Below are 5923 nucleotides of genomic sequence, written 5' to 3' on the forward strand. Positions count from 1 at the left end.
ATGTAAGGTTTAACAGTAACCACTTGCATTGAACATGGAGGCATGTGGTATCATGATATTCTTCACTAAATTTAGCTGTCCCTAATCACAGATCCTAAGGTAATATAATATAATTTTAGTGCATTTCTCCTCATCAGGAATGCTGGAGGTGCATTTTAAGTTTTAATAATAAGTGCTAGAATGACCAAATTGCAGACTAATTGTTTCCATATTGTACTTAAAATGAGTTTTTAAAAATGAAAAAGAAATGACTATATACAATCAATGCTATTTATTGTACCTCTGGGCCTACTCTTCTAAAAATTGTAGCTTATCGATTTTTCTCTGTCAAGCTTGAACTAATGTAAATAATTGAAATAATGTAAAGTTATATTTTCATGTTTTTATAGATACAACATGACAAGAATACATAATGTAAGAGTATTTCAACTATGGATAATGTTGATTGGATAATGCACATCTCAGTTACAAGCAGTACTCATAGTTTAATATCCATGTAACGGTGCATCAATATATTGCTATATAAATATGTCTGTGTGCATATAAGTGAAAAGTGGTCAAACAAGAGTGATGACAGCTGTCTAAAGGTTTTTTTATTCATTTTATATAAAAACTGTTATGGAAAGACCAAAATGTTTATGAACTATTCTTATGTAAATTTACAATTGTCCTTTACTGTACTTTTTTGTTTACAGTATAGTACCTTATTTTCTGCTGTGTTAAGTGGGTGTCAAACTCCAAGAAGACATACACTTTCTATAACTTCTATTGAAGATATTGGAATTTCCAATTTTTCATGTGTACTATGTCAGAAAATGCTTTCGATTTTATTTTTAAATCTAACATCGGATGGCTTTTCCGGAGTGTTGTAAAAACTTCAATCATACATAAAACATGTTCTTACAAAAGGCAAAGATCTTTATTTTTTTTACTTAATAGTACTTCAGACTAATAACAGTGAGACCAAAAAGTGTATCTAAGTTTATTCCCAAACAAACCCAACTGTTCCTACTGAATGAGGACATCTTTGCTCAATTTATTTATCAGCTAAGTACAAAGGTAACAGAATAAAAAAACTTTTTTTGTAAGCTAAAATAATTAACAATTCAGGTCGTTCATACCTACACTCATTAAGTGCTTCACATATATGTAGGAATATGGCTATGAATTATATTACTCATTTTATTATAGATATACCCTGCTACTACAAGATCAGGCAATACCATCACCAACCACTCCATTGTATGTTATCCATTCAGCTGCTGTGATAGTCACATTAAACAGCAGAAAGGTGACTTACTTTAAAAATTCCATAATGTGTTTACAAAAAGGTGTTCTTTCAGTATTGTACTGAAAGAGAGTGTTAATGAGAAGCTAAAATTCTTGCCGCATTAAGTTTTTTTTACAAAGATAATCATTTTTTAGGTAATTCTATCCACAAATATTCAAAAATTATTAAGACACTATAGTTTTTCAAAGTCACACATTAACACCTTTTAATTTTATAGATTTTAATAGATTTAATGTTTCATACATAAATATACCAATGAATCTGCTTAAGATAACAGTTGGAGATCTTAATTTTCAAATCTGCAGATATTTTAAATATTTTGGTGGTCATGGTAGCAAATAGGAAAAATGAAGGGAAGCATTAGCAATATAAGAAAGCTACAGGATGATTTCCAATACAACACCTTAACAATATCATTTAAAAAACATTTGTTGAAATTAATTAGAATATGGCAAAATGTGATTTCTCCCCTTTCTTCTACTCCCAATCTCATCATTTCCTAGAGGTACCGGTCTAGCAAGTTTAAACAAGCCAAGAATCACTTCTAGGTTAGAATGTATTTCTGGATATTTACATTTTTTTTCTGCTGGATAAAACTGATTATATATTTCTTTTTGAAGAAAGTGGCTTGATTGACTTAGCCACAAAATTTGTTATTATTATCAATGTTAATTGATAATATATGATTATTAATAATAATATTCTGTGGGCTTCAGAGAGTATTTTGGTTACATTTCCCAAATTTTATATGTACTCTCAACAACTTATTAAAGGAAATATCAGAATATAAATATCTGTTTAAAAATGGAGCAAATTTTGTGCAAAGAGTTCTCATACTTAAAATAGGTTTATTTTTAATCACCAACATAAAAGATGGGTAAGTATAAGTGAATCATCATGATATTCTGAATGAAAATTTGGAAATGCATTAAAAGGTTTGTAAAAGTTGTATCACATTTTAAGCAGGAAGGGATTCATTCTCTTAATGTGTTGTTTTGGCAAGACCATGACAACAGAAATTCTATTAGCTACTAATCAGGAAATTATACTTTCTCTATTTATGTGTTTTAAAACAAAACATAGACAGCATATGGCACTCCAAGTACAGAGAGGTTCAAACATACTTATGTAAGCATGATGATATTTAAACAGGGGGACTAAAACAAAACTCTAAGATCCAGTGAATATAGAAAAGTACCTAGAGTAAATCCAGTTCATAAGAACCTGTGTATGTGTTTTATACCCTGTCTCTATTCATTTCTTCTTGCTTTACCATTTTATGTTCTCTTCTTGCCCTTAAATACTACTGCCATTTTTATACCTATTATACTTTAAATGGTATCTCATTTTGTAGTTTCATTCATTTTGCTTTTTTTTCATGTTATTCCATCTATTTCTAGCTTGCCTATTCTAACAGATTTTGCTTTGTGGGCACTTGAAATGCAGTTCATTTTATCAAAGACATGACTGACAGTTTCAGAGTCTACTTAATAACTATAATAAATGACTAAGGATTTCTCTTGTGAAATAAAATTTCTTGTTAAGCTCTATTTCAGCATTTCTCACATATTCTGATTCCATAATTGCCAATTTGTTATATTCCTCCGTGTATTTACAGAGTTCCAAAATTTATAGAGTTTCTGTAGGAAACGAGGGTCTCTTCTATGACACAGGAAGAATGAGAAATCTATTTGAGTGTTTGCTTATCAGAATTCTCTTTTAAAGCCACTTGACACTGAGCACAAGCCAATTCTCCATTTTAATTTCATTCTCAAGCACTTCCAGATTATTCCTTAACTGCCTTTTTTCCCACTAGGTATAAGTAAATTTTGCTATTTAAGAGCCAAATTGCTTTTTCGATATGCATAAACTCACTATTACTTCATTGGATATGCCTGAATTAGCTGAATGAATTTGGTCATTTTTCTTTCTTTTTTTTCCCTTTCAGGTTAATGTGCCAATTTCATTTTACTGTAAATTGGAATGTGGGGGAGTGGATTAAGTCTTGGGAGGTAGTCAAAACCAGGATTCTAGCTTTACTTTCCCTTTTTCTCTTGCTTCTCTTTGTCTCCTCAACTGGAGTATTTGGACACTAGGACTGTCTCACTGGAACGATGACAGGGAATTTGATATGATTATTAAAGATAGGATACAACAATGTGTCTTTTAAAAATAATGGTTTAAAGAAATGGGTTCATGTTTGGAGTGCCACTTGGTGCAGAAAATGTTTTTGGTATCCAGATCCAATTTTATTTCATCATCTCAAAGCATTAGTAAAATAGTTCTATCCTGTAACTTTCATTTATTAATTAATTGACATTCCATCTGACAATATTTATTGAATTTTTTTCCTGTATAAATATTGGCCAAGGTAAGGGCTAAATTTGAAGCCTCTATTCTGAGGATTAAGTGTTATATTTTCATTAAAGGATGTAGTTCTTTCATCCCATTCATGTAGAAATAATATTATGATTACTTGGATTAGTCTGTCCAACAATTTTTAACCGAAGAGATTCAAACTTTAATTTAGAACAGATATCTGATAGCATTCCTCAACAATCTTAAATATGGACTCATATTTTATTTTCTTATACTAATCTTAGATTGTGTAAATTTTATGTCTATAAATTTATTTTCCATTCATTCAATATTTTTATCTCTATTCTCAAAGAGTCTAATTAAAGCCATTAACAAATATCAGAGTTTGGTAATTCTAAATCTCTGCCACCTTTATAGCTTATGTATGTATATCTAGTATCTATTTCTTTGTATGAGTGTTAATTCAAAAAACATTCTAAGTATTTTTGCTTAGCAGCTAAACAGCATCTTATACACAAATAGCAACAAAAATTAAAGAATATATATATCCTTATAAATGTATACATCTATATCTTAAGTAAATATATGTGTATATATTTATTTTTTAAAATATGGTAATTTTTCAACCAAGAGCCTACCGATTCAGAATTTATTCCAGAAAATGTTTAAAATGAATATCACTATTTGTCAATATTTATTTTTATTTAAATATTTACACTAAATCACACCTAAATTCCATGAGGGTAGTTTATTTCAGATGGGATAGCCTCGAGGAAAATTTGAAGTTCTATTAAATTTAAAAAAAAAAACGAAAAACATATTTTGTGTTTAGGAACATATATGTTACAGCCATCATATTTTGATTACTATCACTCATTATATTGCCAATATTAATAGGTAAGGAAATTCATTTGATAAGTATCAGAATCAAAGCCAGGTATAAATTAATAGATGTATATTTTCTGGTTTTATTTTACTATTTATATTCAATTTAGAGGTTTTATATATATAAATCACATTTTTTCGCCAGCTTCCTATGGTCAAGAATTTTGTGGTGTAAGAAATGTGTGCTCACTGTGCTCACTGGAATTTTATGATTTAAGCTATTGAGTATAGTTGACTCATATCTAAAGGCACTTTTGTGTAAATATTTACAGATTTTAAAAGAAATCACCTCATGAAAAGATTTGAAAGTTTCTTAAAACCATTATGTAGAAAATGGAAATATGTTGTACTATGAACTACGTATTCTTGCTTTGCCTATGCCTTCTATTTCCCCACCCCTACAAATTAAACCCCGTTTGACTGGTTATCAATTACAGAACAGTTTTACTGAAGTCTAAGTCGTGGGTTGCGATCACATGTAACAGTTAATTTTACATGATTACATGTAAATTTTACATATCGAACTTTGCACATCCTTCTTGCAAATATGTGCCTTAGTTCACAGTGAGGGATAATGTGGATGATTACTGTTCAGCTGTCATGTCTATTTGGGGTTTCTTTTTAAATTAAAATGCATTCCCAGCTTTATAATCATATTTAGTATGTATCTTAAAAGGCTTTCAAGTCTGTTTTATGTACATTATCTTGTCAGCTATTTGTGTTAAAGAGATAAACATGTCTGTTGATTTTTATTTAATGTTGTTCGTGTTTGTGTGTGTGTGTATGTTTATGTGTGTATTAAAAAATCCACATCCTCTGTAGCATTTACTCTGATAATTATTTATAAAATTGTTAACATAACTTATGAGTTTGTAATGCAAAAAACACTAGATAAATTGGAATAAATTATTTATGGATATTTTTAAAGAGTTTTCAGAAGAAATTAATTAGCCACTCTTAGGTTGGATATACGAGTCAAAGTAACTTAAACTTGAGTCCAAAATTATGCCTTGCTGTTTTTATGTGAAATTTATTTTAAAGGACTTACTTCACCAAAATTAAATTTCCAAGGTTTGTCATTCATAATTAGCTATCAAAGCATTTCCACATGGAAAAGGCTTTTGGAATCAAGTTTAAATTGTCTCATCTTTTGCATTTATTTCATCAGAAAAACAACAACTTGTGGGAAATAAAATTACACTTCAATTTCAGAAATAGTTTTCTCGAAATCAGAAAAAAGTATATGCCTCAAATATCTAAATACAGTTTCTAACATCAAAGGTTAGTAAGTTATCGATACAATTTTCAAAGTGTCATGATCATCTTCAGGACACCACTTTCCCTGATGAGATACTTCCCGAGGTTGGAGAAGCTAAGCCATTGGCCAATAGAACATAGCTAGTAAATGACAAAGCAGGATTGTAACTC

The 5923-nt window shown here is 29.7% G+C and overlaps 1 protein-coding gene across 3 annotated transcripts in view; it reads left to right on the forward strand.

Moving 5' to 3' along the window:
• The window catches only part of GRIA2 (glutamate ionotropic receptor AMPA type subunit 2), a 146804-nt gene extending 143963 nt beyond the window's left edge, over positions 1-2841 (forward strand). For all 3 annotated transcript variants that reach the window (XM_004040560.5, XM_004040559.5, XM_055384066.2), the window contains exon 16: positions 1-2841. This exon is cut by the window's left edge and continues 1726 nt beyond it. The gene's annotated coding sequence lies outside the window, so the exon portion shown is untranslated.
• Positions 2842-5923: the final 3082 nt, after the last annotated feature.

This window comes from Gorilla gorilla, chromosome 3 (genome assembly GCF_029281585.2).
Source record: "Gorilla gorilla gorilla isolate KB3781 chromosome 3, NHGRI_mGorGor1-v2.1_pri, whole genome shotgun sequence".
Classification (NCBI taxonomy): Eukaryota; Metazoa; Chordata; class Mammalia; order Primates; family Hominidae; genus Gorilla; species Gorilla gorilla.